At 37.5% G+C, this 22,343-nt stretch overlaps 1 long non-coding RNA gene across 1 annotated transcript in view; it reads right to left on the bottom strand.

The window, feature by feature from the left end:
- Positions 1–3,331: 3,331 nt before the first annotated feature.
- The window catches only part of LOC123557024 (uncharacterized), a 55,073-nt gene continuing 36,061 nt past the window's right edge, over positions 3,332–22,343 (bottom strand). Inside the window, exons 3-5 of the long non-coding RNA XR_008370970.1 lie at positions 12,101–12,326; positions 11,383–11,493; positions 3,332–4,179 (exon numbers count right to left, since the gene is read on the bottom strand). This is a non-coding gene — a long non-coding RNA (uncharacterized LOC123557024). The remainder of the gene's footprint in view (positions 4,180–11,382; positions 11,494–12,100; positions 12,327–22,343) is intronic.

Below are 22,343 nucleotides of genomic sequence, written 5' to 3'. Positions count from 1 at the left end.
ACACCTTGTGTCATATGGTGAGGGTGATTATATGGAACAACTATTTTAATTTTGAATCAAATCCATTCAGTATTAACAGAGATAGAGTGAAAGTGCATCAAAACTTTAACCTATTCTAAGTTAAAAGGGGGAATAATTCATGAAAAAATTGTGCCAGAGTTATGCATCTTGTGTCATATGATGTGGGTGATGATGTTGAACAGTTATTTTAAGTTTGAAACAAATCCATTCAGTAATAACAGAGGTAAGTTGAACAAAGAGAAAGTGTTAAAAAAACTTTAACCAAGGTGGGGACGCGGAAAGACGCCGACGCCGGGTAGAGTAGGATAGCTCTCCTTATACTTCGTACAGTCGAGCTAAAAATGGTGTGTTTAAAGATATGAACTGTCCAGAGTTATGGCCCCTTCATGTAGTCCCTTTCCAGAATTCAATACCTATGTGAGCAAATTGATGATGCTTTGATAGACTTATGTGTTTTATATGCCGTTTAACATTTTGCATGCTAAATTTCTAAAATGGACTGGTCCATCGTTCAGTTTGGGTAGTACCATTTATTATTCTAGGGGGTGTTCACTGAAAATTTACTAACTGAATAGCGAACAGTGCAGACCATGATCAGACTGCAAAGATGTACAGGCTGATCTTGGTCTGCACTGGTCGCATCACTTTTATATTGCTGACAGAATAATATCCCCTGTCATACATGTGAACACTGTCACTATAATTGTATGCAAGTATTCTAAGCTTTAACCAATGCCAACGCTGATGCCGGGGTGAGTAGTATAGCTGTCCATATTCTTTGAATAGTCGGGCTGAAAATTAACAGACAAACCAGACATTTGAAGTTATACTATAAATTTTTAATATTTAAGAGGGGACTACTTTTTGTGGATTTCATGGCTGCATCAACCCAAAATTAAATGATATCCCTTGGGAACAACTATGTGCAATGAAATAAATCTGTTAACGCAGCAGAGATGTTGAAAGTTTCTTACAAATACTAATACTGTATTTTCTTCAATGTTCATCCGAGAGTAAAGTTAAGAGATGCTGTTGAAAGACAGCATTACTCTACCATTCAGCCTCGTCACTTACATAAATAAATGAATACCAGTAGAACATTCATATGAGCTGTTGGAGGACAGCAATGCTCGACTATTCAACAACCACGTCAGTTGAATGAAAATAAGTTGAACAAGAGGGTCATGATGACCCTGGATCGCTCACCTGAGTAATATGAGCTACATGTTTCAAATGTCAAACTGATGATTTTTAGAATTTTTTTTGAAGATTTTCCGATGTACAATCAAGTAACCCCTGGGGCGGGGCCAATTTTACCCCGGGGGTCATGATTTGAACAATGTTTGTAGAAGTCTACTAGGCAATGTTACATATCAAATATCTAAGATCTAGGCCTTCCGGTTTATTTTTAGCAAATTTATGAAGATTTTCCTATGTACAATCACATAACCCCTGGGGCTGGGTCAAGATTTGAACAAATTTTGTAGAGGTCCACTAGGCAATGCTACATGTCAAATATCTAAGCTCTAGGCCTTCTGGTTTATTTTTAGTAGCAAATTTTGAAGATTTTTCTATGTACAATCAAGTAACCCCATTGGGCAGGGTCAATTTGACCCCGGGGATCATGATTTGAACAATTTTGTAGAAGTCTACTAGGCAATGCTACATGTGAAATATCTAAGCTCTATCCTACTGGTTTACTTTTAGAAAATTTTTGAAGATTTTCCTATGTAAAATCAAGTGACCCCTAGGGCAGGGTCAATTTTGACCCCGGGGTCATGATTTGAGCAACTTAGTAGAGGTCCATTAGGTTGTGCTACATGTCAAATATCCAAGCTCTAGGCCTTCTGGTTTTTGAGAAGATTTTTTAAGATTTTCCTATGTAAAATCAAGTGACCCCTGGGGCGGTGTCAATTTTAACCCCGGGGTCATGATTTGAACAAATTTTGTAGAGGTCCACTAGGCAATGCTACATGTGAAATATCTAAGCTCTAGGTCTTCTGGTTTATTTTAGAGAATTTTTGAAGATTTTCCCATGTAAAATCAAGTGACCCCAGGGTCATGATTTGAACAACTTTAGTAGAGGTCCACTAGGCAATGCTACATGTCAAATATCTTCGCTCTAGGGCTTCTGGTTTTTGAGAAGATTTTTTAAGATTTTCCTATGTAAAATCAAGTGACCCCTGGGGCGGGGTCAATTTTAACCAAAGGGTCATGATTTGAACAAATTTGGTAGAGGTCCACTAAGCATCAATCAAATATCTAAGCTCTAGGGCTTCTGGTTTTTGAAAAGATTTTTGAAGTTTCTGCATTCTGCATGGAATTCAATTCTTTGAATAATTTTGAAAGGGGGCCATCCAAGGATCATTCCTGTAAAGTTTGGTGTAATTCTGCCCAGTGGTTTTCAAGAAGATTTTTTTTACAAATTGTTGATGCACGACGGACATCAAGCGGTCACAATAGCTCACCTTTACGTAGTGACAAAAACTTAACCAAAAACTGCCGAGTCAAAGGGGCATAATTTTGTAAAAATGCAAAGTGGAGTTACTGAACCTGTGCACTACATGTCAGCTCATGACAGTGAACAAGTGTGTTAAGTTTCAATCTGAATCTATGCCCGTAAGTGGGTACCGAGATACCAGTCGAAAAAGGGGCATAATTTTGATTTGCAATGCGATGTCGATGTTAAAACAACTTGATTGCACAATGTACGGAGAGAAATGCAAGTGTCTCTATCTAGGAACACAGTGAGGCACCACACTGGTTCAATTCTATAATGGGAAAAACAACTCTGTCTCATGGTATTTTTGTCACTGACCACTCCAAGGTGTTGCCCCACCTTGTTCAATTGGTTGTTTCCTTCTTTCGGAAGTTGAAAGCGGCCTGTGCTGACCACTGGTGGCATGTTTGGATTGTTGATTCTTGTTTTTATTATTGGATCAAATGCACGATGAACGTATGAATGTGTTTCAAGAAACAAGAGTTCCAGACGATCTCAAAATACGCCCGTCATCTAACTTGGCCTAATGCTTAATTTGGCCGAGATATTACGCCCACAAACATTGTCAGCAAGTTTGGTGAAGATAGTTTGGTAACTGTTTTGACTTAAAGAGCGGACATGCTGTGATCGCTGCCCGCCCACCACAGGTGTTCACATAATACACCATACTTTCAGATGGGCATATAAAAGGTAAAAGTGCTTTTACTCACACCAGAATTGGTGGCAATTAGCATGTCACAGGGCACTGTTTTAAAACCAGATGCATGACTGAGCAAAGATTAAGATCAGTGACAAATACAATAAAGAAAATAACACTTCAAATTTTAATACAAAGACTGCCTTGGTTTTCAGTGCCTTGGTTGTGAGTGTACATACAGAGTCAAAACTGAGCCAATTGGTGTTATTTTGCCATTGATCAACTAACTGATGTTACAGCAGTGTTTATGCCAAAATTGTTAGAATACACTGAAAGCTACCTAACAAGGATCTTGTCAATTAAAGTCTCATGTGAGCGTGATGGAGCAAAGATAGAGAATGTTGGCAAGTACAATATCGAAATTCATATTAATGCTAGGATTCTAAATGCCATAAAATAAATTGTAACATTATTGTTAACATGCTGGTGTTGATCTTTTCAGTATTTCATCTTGAACCACAACTTGATCTTTAATGTTTAGTGTCTATTTCACTGTCAACACTTGAACATCCTTTAATGTTACATTCAGTAATCATGAACCATCAAATTTGCACTTGATCTTAATATTTTTAATGCCTATTTCACTTTCACAACTGAATATTCTCTAATGTCATATTCAGTAAGTTTAATAAATTATCTTTATCTTTGTATCTTTCCAGCTTGCCAGTAGACCCATGGTAGCATTCAGTCTGTGATCAATCATCACTAACTGACAGGAATATATCATTGATAAGTTATTTCTCCAACTTTTTTTCTGACCAGAGAGAAACAATGCTTGAAATCTGTGCTATTTTGTGGAAAATTCAACACTTGACTTGCACTGGTATTCTCAGCTCTTCCACTGGCTGCCAGGAAACAGCAAGAAACTTGGTCTGATCAGTGCATTCCGTCATCATGCCATGTCGACAGTCAATGACTTCGTAAAAAAGTTCCATGGGAAGCAGCTTCAAGCAAGGGACAACTGAAATAATGCAAGACAATTGATACACGATTAACAAACAGGGCTGGTTAGATTTTGATTCAAAATACTAGTCTGTGGCCCACATTATGTGGGAAACATTATACATATATATAAAGTTTTGATTTTACCGTAAAAACTTATGTGTTCATAATCCTTTCCTCATACATTCAATGTATACCAAGCCTTCTAAAATGTCGAAATATAACCTTAAAAGTTAATCGAACGTTAGCTTAATCGCCTGTTAAAAGTTTCAAACAAATGGGCCCAAATGGTTACTCAATTTGCAAATAAAAGTATAAGCATGTTTGTTGTTTTGTTTAAAAGCATTAATTTTATAAATATTCTTGCATGACTTAACATACATTGCCAGTTCATAGTCCATGCTATATGACCAGTCTATATTCAAACAAGAGCTGTCTCCGTAGGATGACACATGCCCCCGATGGCACTTTGAATGAATAGTTATGGCCGATGTTAGAGTTTAGGACCTTTGACCTACGGACCTGGGTCTTGCGCGCGACACATCGTCTTACTGTGTCACACATTCATGCATAGTTATTTTAAAATCCATGCATGAATGACAAAGATATGGACCGGACATGCCCATCAATGCACTATCATGAAAAATGATCTTTAACGTCTAAGTGTGACCTTGACCTTTGAGCTACGGACCCGGGTCTTGCGTGTGACATGTCGTCTTATTGTGGTACACATTCATGCCAAGTTATTTGAAAATCCATCCATCGATGACAAAGATATGGATCGGACACGCCCATCAATGCACTATCCTTTAACGTCTAAGTGTGACCTTGACCTTTGAGCTACGGACCTGGGTCTTGCGCACTGCACGTCATCTTACTGTGGTACACATTCATGCCAAGTTATTTGAAAATCCATCCATCGATGACAAAGATATGGACCGGACACGCCCATCAATGCACTATCCTTTAACGTCTAAGTGTGACCTTGACCTTTGAGCTACGGACCTGGGTCTTGCGCACTGCACGTCGTCTTACTGTGGTACACATTCATGCCAAGTTATTTGAAAATCCATCCATCGATGACAAAGATATGGACTGGACACGCCCATCAATGCACTATCCTTTAACGTCTAAATGTGACCTTGACCTTTGAGCTACGGACTTGGGTCTTGCGCACTGCACGTCGTCTTACTGTGGTACACATTCATGCCAAGTTATTTGAAAATCCATCCATCGATGACAAAGACATGGACCGGACACAAAAATTGCGGACAGACCGACAGACTGACAGACCGACAGACAGACAGACGGTTCAAAAACTATATGCCTCCCTTCGGGGGCATAAAAATGTTTACTGGGTTAATATGCCCAAATATTCTAAAACAAAACTGTGAAAATTAATTTCTGGTGTCATGTAATGAATCACTTCTTGAATGGCTCTGTCCTTTGCATCTCAGGCAATAGATATGACTACTGATTTGCAAGTCATTAAATAAGTGTATAATAGTCGTTACAAAATTGTTTCATATGTCTAAATGCAATCTATAATAATATTGTTAAATTATTTTTTTATTTTTTTTTTATTTAACATCGCACCGACACATGATAGGTCATATGGCGACTTTCCAGCTTTAATGGTGGAGGAAGACCCCAGGTGCTCCTCCGTGCATTATTTCATCATGAGCAGGCACCTGGGTAGAACCACCGACCTTCCGTAAGCCAGCTGAATGGCTTCCTCACATGAAGAATTCAATGCCGCGAGTGAGGCTCGAACCCACATCGATGAGGGGCAAGTGATTTGAAGTCAGCGACCTTAACCACTCGGACACGGAGGCCCCTAATTGTTAAATTAGGAAGGTATAAAACAACAGCTGTCAGAGGACAGCAGGGCTCGACTTTTCAACAGCCTTGTTAATTGAATTAACGTTAAAGTTGAAAAAGGGGCAGAATTTTGTAAAAATGCAATACTGTTATGAAACCTGTAGAATGCATGTCAGCTCATCACAGTAGACAAGCTGTGTTTAGTTTCAATCCATTCCCATTAGTGGTTAATGAGCTGCTAGATTGCATTAACAAGAGCTTGCCAGTAAAAACTTTATAAAAAATTTCGAGTTAAAAAGGGACATAACTCTTGTCAAAATTCAAACCAAAGTTATGGGGATTGTTTCTCTTGGTGTCAACTTTGATAGTAACTAGAAAATGCTTTTGTAAAAAAGCGCATGTCTCCCCCAATGCAAAGTCCTAAAGGCAAGAAGTCAATAGGGGTCAGGAGCAAAAGTCAAAGAGACACTGATGGTTAGCTGCAATAGGGATCATCTACTTGGCATGTCCAGTCATCCCGCTAAATTTCAACACTCTTGGCCTAGTGGTTCTCAAGTCACTGTTCAGGCTCCTGTGACCTTGACCTTTGATCAAGTGACCTCAAAATAAATAGGGGTCATCTACTCTGCATGTCCAATCATCCTATTAAGTTTCAACATTGTAGGTCAAGTGGTTCTCAAGTTATTTCCAAAAAATGATTTTACATGAACAGGCCACTGTGTCCTTGACCTTTAATAGACTGACCCCAAAATCAATAGGGGTCATCTACTCTGCATGTTCAATCATCCTATGAAGTTTCAACATTCTGGGTCAAGTGGTTCTCAAGTTATTGATCGGAACTGGTTATCAATGTTCATGCCCCTGTGACCTTGAACTTCTACGGAGTGATCCCAAAAACAATAGGGGTCATTTACTCTGCATGAACAATCATCCTATGAAGTTTCAACATTCTGGGTCGAGAGGTTCTCAAGTTATTGATTGGAAATGGTTTTACATGTTCAGGCCCCTGTGGCCTTGACCTTTAACAGAGTGACCTTAAAATCGTTAGGGGTCATCTACTCTGCATGACCAATCATCCTATGAAGTTTCATCATTCTGGGTCAAGTGGTTCTCAAGTTACTGACCGGAAATAGTTTTCAATGTTCAGGCCCCTGTGACCTTGACCTTTAATGGAGTGACCCCAAAATCGATAGAGGTCATCTACTTTGCATGTACAATCATCCTATGAAGTTTCAACATTCTGGGTCAAGTGGTTCTCTAGTTATTGATCGGAAATGGTTTTCCATGTTTAGGCCCCTGTGACCTTGACCTTTGATGGAGTGACCCCAAAATCAATAGGGGTCATCTATTCTTTATGACCAATCATCCTATGAAGTTTCAACATTCTGGGTCAAGCGGTTCTCTAGTTATTGATCGGAAATGGTTTTCAATGTTCAGGCCCCTGTGACCTTGACCTTTGAATGAGTGACCCCAAAATCAATAGGGGTCATCTACTCTTCATGACCAATCATCCTATGAAGTTTCAACATTCTGGGTCAAGTGGTTCTCTAGTTATTGATCGGAAATGGTTTTCAATGTTCAGGCCCCTGTAACCTTGACCTTTGACGGAGTGACCCCAAAATCAATAGGGGTCATCTACTCTTCATGATCAATCATCCTCTGAAGTTTCAACATTCTGGGTCAAGTGGTTCTCTAGTTATTGATCGGAAATGGTTTTCAATGTTCAGGCCCCTGTGACCTTGACCTTTGACGGAGTGACCCCAAAATCTATAGGGGTCGTCTACTCTTCATGACCAATCATCCTCTGAAGTTTCAACATTCTGGGTCAAGTGGTTCTTTAGTTATTGATCGGAAATGGTTTTCAATGTTCAGGCCCCTGTGACCTTGACCTTTGACGGAGTGACCCCAAAAACAATAGGGGTCGTCTACTCCAGCAGCCCTACAACCCTATGAAGTTTGAAGGTTCTAGGTCAAATGGTTCTCCAGTTATTGCTCGGAAATGAAGTGTGACGTACGGACGGACGGACGGACAGGGCAAAAACAGTATGTCTCCTGGGGGAGACATAAATAATTATTTAAAGTTTCAAGTCGTGTCGACAGTAATGGACACACTTTCAATTTCACCTGCCGAGAAGTGGGTGGAGAACTATTAACACCGGGTTTGTGTGTTCTGTGGGGTTTTATGAAGCTACATGAAGTACTTAAGTCCGTTAATCATTACACTGAATGCTTTTCTTGTCTACAGATATAGAAACGTAGCTTAAAATTTTTGTAACGCGACAACTGACGCTTCTGGACTAATTTTAGTGCGACATTCATAAATTTTTACACGAGATTCTCGTGATATCGTGGCCTCGGCAGAACCCTGGCCAACACCAACGCACAGGTGAGAATAGTCTAACTAAAACAAGAACTCCGCCAAGCGGGGCAATATACGCCCAAAGGGTTACATCAGAGGATGGGAGAAAAATTTCAAGAACTTGACTTGAACTGCCCAAAGGAACAACAAAGGGAATAAATTCCAAAGAAAATTCTAATACACAAAGCAGTCATATATGACCTGTGACCTTGACCTTGAAGTGACTCATCCAAAACATGCGCTCTGCACGCTGTCTTGGAGTTGTGAACTTTTGTGCCAAGTTTCCTTGAAATTCTTCAAGCAGTTCAAGAGTTACAGAGCAGACAGGAAACAATCTGATATGACCTTTGACCGCCAAGTGTGACCTTGACCTTGAAGCCAGACATCCAAAACATGTGCTTTACACATCATCTTGGTGTGGTGAACATTTATGTCAAGTTTCTTTGAAATCCTTCAAGGGGTTCAAGAGTTACAGAGCAGACACGAAATTGCTGATGGTCGGACACCTAGGTTACAACATTATGTCCCTTTGGGCGTGTAAAAATATTTCTTTAAAAAATATCACTGTGACCTTCATTTTCCTACCAGATAAAAATATTCAAACTGCTCACCTGTACAGCAAGTCAGGTTTTCAATAGAGGTAAATAAACGAGGAAATGATAAATTCTTACCAGGTAAAGTTATGTCAAAATATATCTAAAAATTGGATGTACCATCCATGATGCACCACAGAAAAGTGGTCTCGGTTTTTCCCTACTGCCAATAAAAAAAAAATTCAAAATAAGCTATTTATAGTTACAACAAAAAGGAAGTAATTCAAAAAAGATATTGTAAGAGAACAAGAGGATCATGATGACCCTGAATCGCTCACCTGAGTAATATGAGCCACATGTTTCAAATGGCAAACTGACACTAAAATATTAGAAACTAGGTCAGTAGGTCACATTCATGGTCACTGAAAGACAGTTTTAAGACTGGTGTGGAAACTGTACATGTCATCCAAATTTCCAGGCTGTATCTTAAAAAACAAGAAAGTAGGTCAGTATGTCAAGGTCACAGTCAAGTGATCCCTAATTGCTTGGGTCATCAGGCAAATATAATTAAACAGTCTAGGAAATATGACCTGATAATTTTTGGATTATTTTTTCCTATATAACAGGGAGGGGCCTCTTTTCACCCAAGGGGCATCATTTGAACAAACTTGTTAGAGATCCATCAGGCAATGTTACACACCAAAAATCAAATGCCTAGGCCTTGAACTTTCAGACAAGAAGATCTTTATTTTTTTTCCTATGCAAGTCTATGTTAAACTTGGTACCCCCAGGGCAGGGCCTCTTTTCACCCTAGGGACATAATTCGAACAATTTTGGTAGAGAAACACTAGGAAAGGCAACATACTTAATATCAAAAGCCTAAGCCTTGCAGTTTCAGGCAAGAAGATTTTTAAAGTTTTTATTCCTATATAAGTCTATGTAAAACATGAGACCCCCGGGGCAGGGCCTCTTTTCATCCAAGGGGCATAATTTGAACAATTTTGGTAGAAAATATCAAAGGCCTAGATCATGTGGTTTTAGACAGGAAGATTTTTAGAGTTTTTTACTAAATAAGTCTATGTAAAACTTGTGACCCCCCGGGGTAGGGCCTCTTTTTATCCCAGGGGCACAATTTGTTCAATCTTGATAGAGGACCATAAGATAATGTCACATGCCAAATATCAAGGCTCTACGCCATGCGGTTTTGGACAAGAAGATTTTAAAAGTTTTTCCTTTCGGTTGCCATGGCAACCAGAATTCTGCATGGAATTAAATTCTTTGAACAATTTTGAAAGGGGACCACCCAAGGATAATTCCTGTGAAGTTTGGTGTAATTCTGCCAAGTGGTTTTCAAGAAGAAGATTTTTTTAGAAAATGTTGATGGACGGATGATGGACATTGAGCAGTCACAAAAGGTCACCATGAGCCTTTGGCTCAGGCGAGCTAAAAAGAGATCTGCCAAATAAAAGCAAGAGCACTGCAAAGAATAGCAGTATACACAAAGCAAAGACATATATGACCTTTGACCCTTAAGTGTGACCTTGACCTTGAAGCGAGTCATCCAAAATATGCACTCTGCACGTCGCCTCAGTGTGGTGAACATTTGTGCCAAGTTTCCTTGAAATCCTTCAAGCAGTTCTAGAGTTACATAGCGGACACAGCAAAGTCATATATGACCTTTCACTCCTAAGTGTGACCTTGACCTTGAAGCTAGTCATCCGAAACAAGCGCTCTGCATGTCGTCTCAGTGTGGTGAACATTTGTGCCAAGTTTCTTTGAAATCCTTTAAGCAGTTCAAGAGTTATAGAGCTGACACGAAACACTCTCATATGACCTTTGACCCCTAAGTATGACCTTGACCTTGAAATGAGACATCCGAAACATGTGCTCTGCATGTCATCTTGGTGTGGTGAACATTTGTGTCAAGTTTCTTTGAAATCCTTCAAGGGGTTCAAGAGTTACAGGGCGGACACGAAATTGCTAATGGACGGATGGACAGACAGAGGAACACGGGACCATAACATGATACGTCCCTTCGGGCGTATAAAAACATGTTTGTGAGCTATCATAGGAGACAACGCACTTGACTACTTCGATGCTGAATAGCGAAAAAACAGGCATAACTGAGGAAACTTGAGCTATCACTGGAATGATTAACACCACTAATGTGGATTATGATGTTGGGCACCAGTTTGAATCACTATGAGCAAGTAGTAGTACAGTAAGTATCAAATGAATATCTTATGTAATGAAGATATTGCACTTCATCATAAAAACTTTAATTTCTATGTTAAAAATGTGCATAATTCTGACAATACTGCAGGTAGAGTTATTGAACATTATCAGTACTAACCAGTACAGCATGTTTTAATTGAATATTAATGAAGAAAATTTTGGACTACATAAAGCCTTGACTAACACCAACGCATAAGGCCAGGGCAAGTGCAATAGCCCTCCTTATTCTTTGAATAGTCAAGATAAAAACACAGTTGATTTCTGTAGAACTTACATGAATTAGCTGATACTTTATCCATCAGTTTGGTTCTGGTTTGCAGGAATGACTCTTGGAACAGGGGCATGTATTATGTTGGCTATGACCTCCATGAACCCTACGACAGATCTGTAATTCAATATATGTACACACATTTGATTTAAACAATTAACATTATTTTATTTCCTCAAGATGTGCAATTCCATTTTTAAGTTCATGCAAGCTTTTAGGATCCATTGTGTTTGATAGTTTTTTTAACTGTTTCACTTAACTTTCTCATATAATATTTTCAATGTGTAATATAACTTCCCCATCTGAAGCTAATCCTGGCAACTAAATACAGTCATGTAGCTTGGCAAAGCTGCAATGTAGCTTTCATTTTGAATATGTAATTAACAAAATCCTATCCTCACTGGCAAAACTTGATATACAGGTAACTCACTGAAAGAATGAGGATGTCTAGGTTTTCAATAAAGGTATGTTCTGGTTCCCGTTCTGACACCTAGGTCATGGCCATGGTGATTCTCAGGACAGTAGACTGAAGTGATGGCAGACATCAGAACAAACAAACTTGTAAATTCCATTTGTTGATTTAAACCAAATAAGAGAGGGGCTTAAAATGTCAATCAGCTGACCTGCCTTGCCATTAAATTTTGCGACTTTTGTCTTTTTTCAGCACTCAATCCTTAAAGAATCATTCTATTCCTGCAATGTGTAACTTAAACATTTATGTTACCTGAATTATAGTGTTGACTGTACAGATGTGGTTCAAATGAACTCTAGAAAGTTCCAGACAAGATCCAGCTGGAAGTTATTCAATGCTAAATCTGTCCCACATTTCCAGCAGCTACTGGTAGTTCAGCGTCTGAGTTAGCTGATCTGATGCTGCTCAACTGTTGTTGTTGTAGTTTTATTCATCAGTCATTTTTTGCCAGTCTCTCCAAATACTGTCTGTGCCAAAACTAAATGAAATGTATGCAGAAAGTAAAAGCATGTCAAGAACTACCATGAATAATATGTTTGCAGGAGTTATGGTTTATGCACATTGCAGTTTCTTAACCCTTTCCCTGCTAGATTTCTATACAGAACTTGTCCATCTTCCAAATTGGACAGTACCATTAATTGTTAAAAGGGTTGCTTACCAAAAAGATACTGACTGAATGACGATGAATGACTGAAGGCAGGATCAACAGTGTCGAGCATTGTAATAAAGGTTTAACTCGGGTCTCAAACACACAATGTCATGTGAAATTTAATTATTTTCAAAAGTTTCAGGCATAATTTCTACAGGGAATATCTTTATTAAGTAAGAAAAGTTGAGTTCTGGTTTGTACACTGCACTTAATCTTAATGTCATCTTTTAGTGTGTGAAATTTTACCAAGTTGTGTTTGAGGGGCCACAATGACTATGCTGTAGCTGCTACACTTTTGTTATAAACATAAAACATGTTACTCTTTAGTTCTTTTTAGTTCTTCTGTTATCAATGATGGTTTTCTCTTTATATTTTATACTCTTCTGTGAAATACTGAAATTTATCAGTGAAATAAAAATGATATTTTCACTGTTTCAAACAGTGAAAATATCATTTTTATTTTTCACTGGTTCGGAACTACATTTGAATGCGAAATGATAAGGTGCGATGCACGTGACGTTGCACGGGCAAACTGAATATAATTTGGTTAACCCTTTCCCCCATAGATACTCATTTTAACACATCTATCCATTACCCCATAGATACTCGTTTTAACACATCTATCCATTACCCCATATATACTCGTTTTAACACACTTAAATAAACAGATAGTTTAAATGCAAAATACCCATAAAATATATCAGCAATGAAGCCCACAAAAGTATATTTGTAATGTTTAAACTATTAATAAAAAATCAATTTAAGAAAAACTTGTGGTTATAATTAAAATTTATTGGTAATTTTCAGTTTAAATTCAGGTGGCATCTTTTTGAAAATCACATTGACTTTATATATAATAAGGGGGCTATTGGTGAATGGAAAGTACACAAGTGACCCAAAAGCATGTTATTGTTTGCATTCTAACATTCAATTATGGCAAATAATGTAAAAGTGAGACATTAGATTGGAAATAAAGGTGTGGTAACCAGAAAACCATTAAATCCATAGGTCACTTGTGGAATTTATGCTAATTGACCTGGACCCCTAGGAAGTCTGTTTATTGGGCACAGCTGTCAAAACAAAGCAATTAAAGTGTTAAATTGTTTGCATCATTTTTATACGCCCGTTTGAAAAACGGGACGTATTATGGGAACGCCCCTGGCGGGCGGATGGTCGGGCAGGCTGGGCGGGCGGGCGGCGTCCACAGACTTTGTCCGGAGCATATCTTCTTCATGCATGGAGGGAATTTGATGGAAGTTGGCACAATTGTTCATCATGAGACGGAGTGTCATGCGCAAGAACCAGGTCCGTAGGTCTAAGGTCAAGGTCACACTTAGAGGTCAAAGGATACAAGAATGAAAACTTTGTCTGGAACATTTCTTCTTCATGCATAGAGGGATTTTGATATAACTTGTCACAAATGTTCAACACCATGAGGCGGAGTGTCGTGCGCAAGAACCAGGTCCCTAGGTCTAAGGTCAAGGTCACACTTAGAGGACAAAGGATACAAGAATGAAAACCTTGTCCGGAGCATTTCTTCTTCATGCATAGAGGGATTTTGATATAACTTGACACAAATGTTCACCATCATGAGACGGAGTGTCATGCACAAGAACCAGTCCCTAGGTCTAAGGTCAAGATCACACTTAGAAGCCAAAGGTCAGATACAAGAATGACTTTGTCCAAAGCATTTCTTCTTCATGCATGGAGGGATTTTGATGTAACTTGGCACAATTATACACCATCATGAGAGGAAGTGTCATGCGCAGTTCCTTTCTTTAGAATTACTTCCCTTTGTTGTTACTATAAATAGCTTTTATTGCAACTTCTTCATTACTAGTCGTAGGGAAAAATCGAGACCACTTTTCTGTAGTACAACATGCATGCTATATCCAATTTTGAGGTGTATTTTGACCAATCTCTACCTGTTAAAGATTTTTGTGTGGACTTAAAATTGGGGGGAATTTTTTTTTTTTTTTTTTTTTTTAAAGATTAACTTCCCTTAGTTGTTACTATAAATAACTTATATTGTAACTTTTTTATAACTGACCGTAGGGAAAAACCAAGACCACTTTTCTGTGGTACAACATAGATGTTACTTTCCAATTTTAGGTGTATTTTAAGGTCTCTCTACCTGGTAAGGATTTTTTTGTGGACTTAGAAAAACAAAAGACTTACAATGATTACTAAACAACCACAAAATTAAAATTCATTTGCTATACAGCAGCTAGAGTAAAGAAATTTGCTGTGACGGGCGTATATTGACCAAAACGTTTTATAGAAAGTGTCTTTGATCAATGCTCAGTTCTTATCAAAACATTATGTAGTTAATTAATTTTATGATCTATGACCTATGAATTTCTGCAAGTTTGGTCCAAGTGTAGATTTTAATGACTGATCAGATGAGTTTGTTGATTTTGAAAATCACTTAATATAATCCTTTCTAGACTTAAATTTACCTAAATTGTAGGGTGTTACAAAATCCTCTTCCTACTTTTGCAGGGGGTATCATAATCCCCTCTGTGATTTTTACTTATTTCATCAAGTTCAAATACAACTATATATAACTTCAAAGTCTATTGCATAAAGCATGTAAATACAATGCCTTTAGCAAACATAATATGATTTACAAATACAAATACAAATACATGGCATTTATATAGCACAAAAATTATAAAATATTCTATTGCGCTTTACAATTACATAACACACATTTAACATATATACATACAAAATATGAACAGGATTCTAGAACTTAGATTTAAAGATTTGGACATATATAAATACTATTTTACACCACTTCTGAATATTTTGTATTTTAACAAGACTACACTCATTGTTCATAAAACTGCCTAAATAAATGTGTTTTCAGTTTTGATCTAAAGCTGGCTTCAGACTGAATGTTTTTCAGATAGCTAGGCAGATCGTCCCACCATTTGGGACCAACGACTGCCATAGATCTGTCTGCTAGTTTTGTTCGCCATCTAGGGATGTTAAAGTTAATGTCACTTTGTGAGCGAAGTCTGTATCGTTGTCGAGTAGGTACAAAAATTTTCCTCAGATATACTGGAGCTGTACCATTGATGACACGGAAGACTATTAAATGCACAATTATAGATATATATAGTGAAGGGGATTTTGATTGTCTCCCGAAAAATATTGCATTATAGTGTTCACTCTGTGAAATATATTTCGATCTTACACTAAAACAAACAAATATTCTCTATATATTTATCACAGCTTTGAACATCAGATTTAAAATAGTTAACAGTATTAATAAATCCACTGATTTTATTACCTCCCTTTATGGCTCTGTCTGTATAAAGTCATGTGCCATAATGAAAGATACGCTTTTCTAACTATGCAATTATGTATTAATTTCTATTCTGACAGCCGACTGTCTATTCTTAACCTAAAATTAACAGCCTGATGGACCAAATTATTCGTTTTGGAGTCATACTCTGGGGTAAAGTGTTGTAAAAAATGGGAAGTAATTCAAAAAGTAAGCAATGTTAGATTTTCATGAAACTTCAAACATCTTAGAATTTATAAAGCATGTACTCAAATTCTATCATTATAATCAATTAGGATATAAAGTGTAGCTTAAGTGCTTAAATATTTTTCTTCTGAAAAAGCTATTTGTTGATAAATTGTTTCTTATACTAGCATCTCCGTCTTGAACATAATTTATCTTCATACAGTTACCAGCTGAGAAAATAAGAAATTAGGCTTAATTTCTATCCATTTAACTGTTTCGCTGAAGAAAATTTAGAAACCTGAAGATTTATTCTATTTCTTTAAAATTATTATTACGGCAGCGATATTCAATATTTTAGTGCAAATTCCGAGAACAAATATTCATAACTATTAATTTACCTAAGAGAATATACTTACGAACAGAAGACACCAGCAATAGAGGTCTAGAAGATTGAAGACAGAGAACATACAGAAGGACTTGCACAGTGTTTGGCTCCCTCAATGTTCCTACTAAAGGACTGGCACCATTTCGCATTTCCATGGGAAATACAGAGTCTCTGGCTCCCAAGCTTGTAATAAGAAAAAAGCCAAAACAGGAAAAACTGAACTTGAAATTATTTTATGTTAAAAAAGTTACTTTTTAATTAATAAGGCAAGAATTTAATACTGCAGAAGTGAGCTACATGAAAAACAAATCTGACAATCTGGCCTGTCCTGGTAACGGAAGGCAAAAATTCAAAGGAAATCTGAAAGAGAGAAAATCCTGCTTGTTCCTGGCAGGCCTTGAACCTGAAAGAAATAAAATCCTGCCCAATGTATGTTCCGTCCAAGTAAAACATGCATTAGAAGACCTGGGCAGGGTATGGTCCTGAAATAAAGAAGAAATCCTTGCAATCCCTGATTTCCGTCTCTCTCAACAAAGGAACAACTATCATCTAGCAACCCGCCGGCGAGAATTTAAGACCAGTTGTCCCCATTAACGCTTCCCATCTTGCGGACATATTGACACCGGGTCCTCGAAGGTTACGCAAGTAGTCTTGATCAACAGTTAAGGGATCTGCCAGGCCTTGAAATCTGAAAAAAATATTCTGCCATCTCTGTATGTTCAGCTGTCTTTGGCAGACCTTGGACCTGAAAAAGAAGAAATCCTGCCTACCCCATAGAGGTGGTCCTAGGCAGGTCTTGACACTGAAAGAAATTCCTGCCGACTGCATGTATGGACCGGACACACAGTCAGTTGTCATTGGCAGGCTGTGGACCTGAAAGAAATAAAATCCTCACAATCCCTGATTCCCATCTCTCAAAACACAAAGGAACAACCTTCATCTAAATATTGCCGGCGCAGAATTGTAGACCAGTCACTTCCACACGTTTTCATCTTACGGATATATAGACACCGGATTATCCTCGATGGCAACGATGATATGTCTTGATTAATAGTTAAGGGATCTGTCAGGCCTTGGCAGCTGTAACAACAAGAGCTGTCTGATGACAGCGCGCTCGACTATTCAAAGAATTGATTGAAGAATGGGGTCAAAATATTTCCACAGATATTCAGACAAAAGAAATAAATAGATTAGAAAAACAATGTTCCTGTATTTCATTGATTTCGATAAGTCTTGCACTAAATGGCAATGTATGAACCAATTTCAAAGTCCAAAAAGGGCCATAATTCAGTCAAAATAGTTATGTACTCTTGCCTACAGATAGAAATCATAATGATAAACAAGTGTTCAAAGTTTAAAAGCCATTTGTCAAATAGTTTTGACAAAACGTGGACTTGTATGAAAACAGAACCAATTTCAAGTTCAAAAAGGGCCATAATTCAGCCAAAATAGATGACAGAGTTATGTACTCTTTCCCACAGATAGAGACTATTATACTAAACAAGTGATAAAAGTTTCAAAGCCATATGTCAAACACTTTACAAAAAATATGAACTGGTACGGAAAACTTAACCAAGATTTCTAAGTCAAAAAGGGCCATAATTCAGCCAAAATCCATGACGGAGTTATGTACTCTTGCCTATAACTGGATATGGTGATGGTAAACAGGTGTTGAAAGTTTCAAAGCTTGAGATTTTATTGAGGATACTGACCAAGTTTCATAAAGACTGAGCTAAAACTGTGACCTCTAAAGTATTCTCAGTCAAATTCTTTACGATGCATGACACGCAGCGCATGATGACAGATGACGGCCATATGGTGATCACAATAACTCACCTCTTAAAAACTGAAAAAAGTCCTTATCCTAACAAGAATTTAATGCAATATCAAGCATAAAAATAATTTAAACTGAAACACCAAAATTATTCAAAACTTTACAATATTAAATAAATTTTAAACAGGGTATTATTTAATTCTAGACTTATTATTTATTCTGGACTTCCAGTAACTTGTTTTTTTAACAGGCTATACCTAGTATTTATTATATAATTCGACTGTTGAATGGGGATCAATTGTCACTCTTGAAATCATTAGACATTGACTACGGTTATAGGTTGAAACCTCTGTCAAAGTGTTTGATGTTTGAAAAGAGCAGTCAAAATGCAAGGAACTACCTTGTCTTTGTAGTTCATTTTCATGTTTTTTTATTGATCTAAGGGAATATGAAGTCATTGTATACATACCATTCTTATCGCTTGTTAAGGTAGATAACTCCTTAGGTCTTAAGCAGTGAAGCGTGTATCCACAACAGCAAACCATCAGTGGATCTTGGTAGACGTTCTGGAATTACTTAATATATATGTTCTGCCACCAAAAGTCTGTCATTCGCTACAGCACTAAGGTAGAAGTGCCCTAACCGTAAAGCCATCATTTCATCTTTAGACGTTCTGGAATGTCTAAGTTAGACGTTCTGAAACAACTAACCAGCCAGTACTCTTTTTGCTAGTATTTTGTTGACGTTCCGGAATGTCTCAGTTAGACGTTCTGGAACCACTCACCTGCCTGTAATTGGTATACATTCTGGAACGGCTAAGTGGTCAACAAGGCACTAATTAGGTGACGTTCTAGATTCTAAAATTAAGTTATAGTGTTTATTAAATTTTATATATATCGCAGTATTGATTTTTATTGTTGTTATTTTTCATTACCCCTTGAAGAACCAAGATATTATTGAGGGTAAAATTCTGATAAAGTTTCATTAAGATTAGGTCAAAACTGTGACCTCTGGAGTGTAACAAGCTTTTCCACTTTCGAACTTGACCTAGATATCATCAAGATGAGCATTCAGACCAACTTTCATACAGATCCCATGAAAAATTTGGCCTCTAGAGAGGCACAAGGTTTTTCTATTATTTGACCTACTGACCTAGTTTTTGATGGCACGTGACCCACTTTCGAACTTGACCTATATATCATCAAGATGAACATTCTGACCAATTTTCATGAAGATCTCATGAAATATATGGCCTCTAGAGAGGTCACAAGGTTTTTCTATTTTTAGACCTACTGACCTAGTTTTTGGCCGCACGTAAACCAGTTTCGAACTTGACCTAGATATCATCAAGATGAACATTCAGACCAACTTTCATACAGATCCATTGAAAATTATGGCCTCTAGAGTGGTCACAAGGTTTTTCTATTTTTAGACCTACTGACCTAGTTATTGGCCACACATGACCCAGTTTCGAACTTGTCCTAGAAATCATCAAGGTGAATATTCTGACCAATTTTCATGAAAATCCATGGAAAATTATGGCCTCTAGAGTGGTCACAAGGTTCTTCTATTTTTAGACCTACTGACCTACTTTTTGGCCGCACTTGACCCAGTTTCGAACTTGACCTAGAATTTACCAAGATGAACATTCTGACCCATTCTCATAAAGATCCCATGAAAACTGTGACCTCTAGAGATGTCACAAGGAAAAGTTTAAGCACACACGCACGGACGGACGACGGACGATCACAAAAGCTCACCTTGTCACTTTGTGACAGGTGAGCTAAAAGTCATTTTCCACTACACTTTTCTAAATAAGTGGCGACCCTACTATGCATTACACAAGTATAAAATAATATATACAAGTTTCAATTTCACTTACTCAGAGGACAGAGACTTTGATTCAGTTGATTTGATTGGCAAACTGAAGAAGTTAAAACTTGAAGAGGCATTGGAGTTGACCACAACAACAGAGAACATAATCAACATTCCGGAACTTGATGAAGCAATCCCGGCGGTGTGTATTGTTCCTGTAAATAAACCGACATTTAATACTGTAAACCTAGAAATGTTCACGGATACTATGTTTTCGCGTTTTTCTAAACGTGGACATTTTCGCGGATACACATATTAGCGAAACCATATCCATCGCGAAAATGAAGTTGCAAGTGAACATATTTAGAAATACTAGGTTAAGTGTCACGGCATAGTTGCATTGATAGTATTCTCGAAAACGTTCAGTTTTTGTACCCTTTAATTTTTAATGTACCCAATCATTTTCATCCATATCAACGGTTATTATTATACCAATTTATATAGCGCCCTTTTCATGATAAACACGTTCAAAGGTTGCTTTACAAATAGGAAACGTAGCCAAAATCATCATCTACTAGTACGACACAGAGCAATCGACCAGAGGTACAGCGTGAGATAAAGCCCCCGGAACAGATAGAGAGAAATTCTTTTTAGTACATACTTTTTCACACACCCATTATTTACAGTCAGAAAATTTGCTGTTATTACACTGTCATTTGTTTGCCTTTTAAAGGCTAAAAAAGCAGTATCATTTGTTAGGCAATTAGACACAATCTTTTACATACAAATAATATATCGCATTGGCTGCCGACTACAAATTACATATGTCGTTCGGTAGATGTTTCTGTTTTTATCCTGTTTGCTTGATGGATCGATTTTGAAAAGGCTTGTCAATAAATTGAGTTAATGTGGACTTGTGCACTATTTTATACAGTTATGGTACTGGAATAGTGAACTTTTTAAGCTGAAGCTAGAATCTTCCGTGTTTTTGTTAGATCAGAGTTATTTCGCGGCTGTTTAATTTCACGGAAATATACTATCCATAGGCGCTAATTTAAAAAGCGCGAAACATTTTATTGGTTTACAGTACTAAGATCAATATGCAAATGTGTAAAATATCAATCTTTATTCAAACATTAACATAATTAATAACATAGAAAGTTGCTTTTTTCAATAAAGCTATTGATTTTTTTTTTTATGTTGGTGCATAAATCATCGTTTGGAGTTCAGATGCGAAGAAATTAATCCATAATGATATAATAATACATTTTTCAACGGATTTATACAATTTACTTTCAACAGGTAATATAGAAGGGCTAGGAGAGTTATCTCTCAAAAGGAAGACATGAAGGTACAAGACCTTGTACTTACAGACACGCCTATGTCGCCAGAGACTGGCCTCAGATTGGGCAAGTGGTCGAATTGCTGGACGATGACAGGGTGGAAATTCAGCCCTCTGGGGTAAGAAAACCACAACAGGGAAAACCCGCAGTACGACGACCAAAAGGACAGAAAAATCACGTTCACTGTCCAGAAAAATGTTATCTGGCTTATGGTTTCAATTTAACACCAAGTGGTTTTCTACCCAAATCATTAGAGAAATGGTGGAGCAGTATGAGGAGGATAATTTGTAGACATTGCAACCTGAAAAAAAAAGAAAAATTTTATCAAAATTATGCGAATAAAATATCTGTCGTGTGTTTAAAAATCAGATAGAAATATCCGTCCCGAGGGCACCTCCCGCAATTGGGCGGTAATGAAGCTTGCAGAATTACCGCCCATGCGCAGATGGCCAAGGAACGGATATTTCCATCCAATTCGTAAACATGACTGATATTTTTCCTGCATATCGTTTACATATTAGCATTTTATCCTGGCAGATTTTTTTTTCTTGCATACCGTATTTACAAATAACAGGTAGAAATACTTTCTTTGTAGCACTCTATCATATAGTAGAGGCAGGAAATTAGCGTCCGAACCAGAAGCGACGTCATGTTTTGTCCTTACCCACAATAACAGAGTTACCTAGTTTTTGACCTTACCAAACCCAAGACTGGAACCGACTTTAAAAAATCATGAAGATTAACATGCTGACAAAGTTTCAATAGTATAAAGTCATAAATGTAATCTCTAGTGCAAACTAGCTTTTCCTTTAAATTGACCTAATGAGCTATTTTTTAGACCTCACATGACCTATTTTCAAACTTGACCTAAATACCATCAAGATTTACATTCTGCCAAAGTTTCATGAAGATACAGTCATAAATGTTGCCTCTAAAAGCTTTTCCTTAGATTTGATCTGGTGACCTAGTTTTTGATCCTAGATGAGCCAGTATCAAACTCATCAAATGTTTTCTTTGAGAGTAAGTTCCTGACCAAGTTTAATCAAGATTA

This window comes from Mercenaria mercenaria, chromosome 5 (genome assembly GCF_021730395.1).
Source record: "Mercenaria mercenaria strain notata chromosome 5, MADL_Memer_1, whole genome shotgun sequence".
Classification (NCBI taxonomy): Eukaryota; Metazoa; Mollusca; class Bivalvia; order Venerida; family Veneridae; genus Mercenaria; species Mercenaria mercenaria.
The sequence above is the reverse complement of the archived record's forward strand: the minus strand, read 5'-3'. Positions and strand labels throughout refer to the sequence as shown.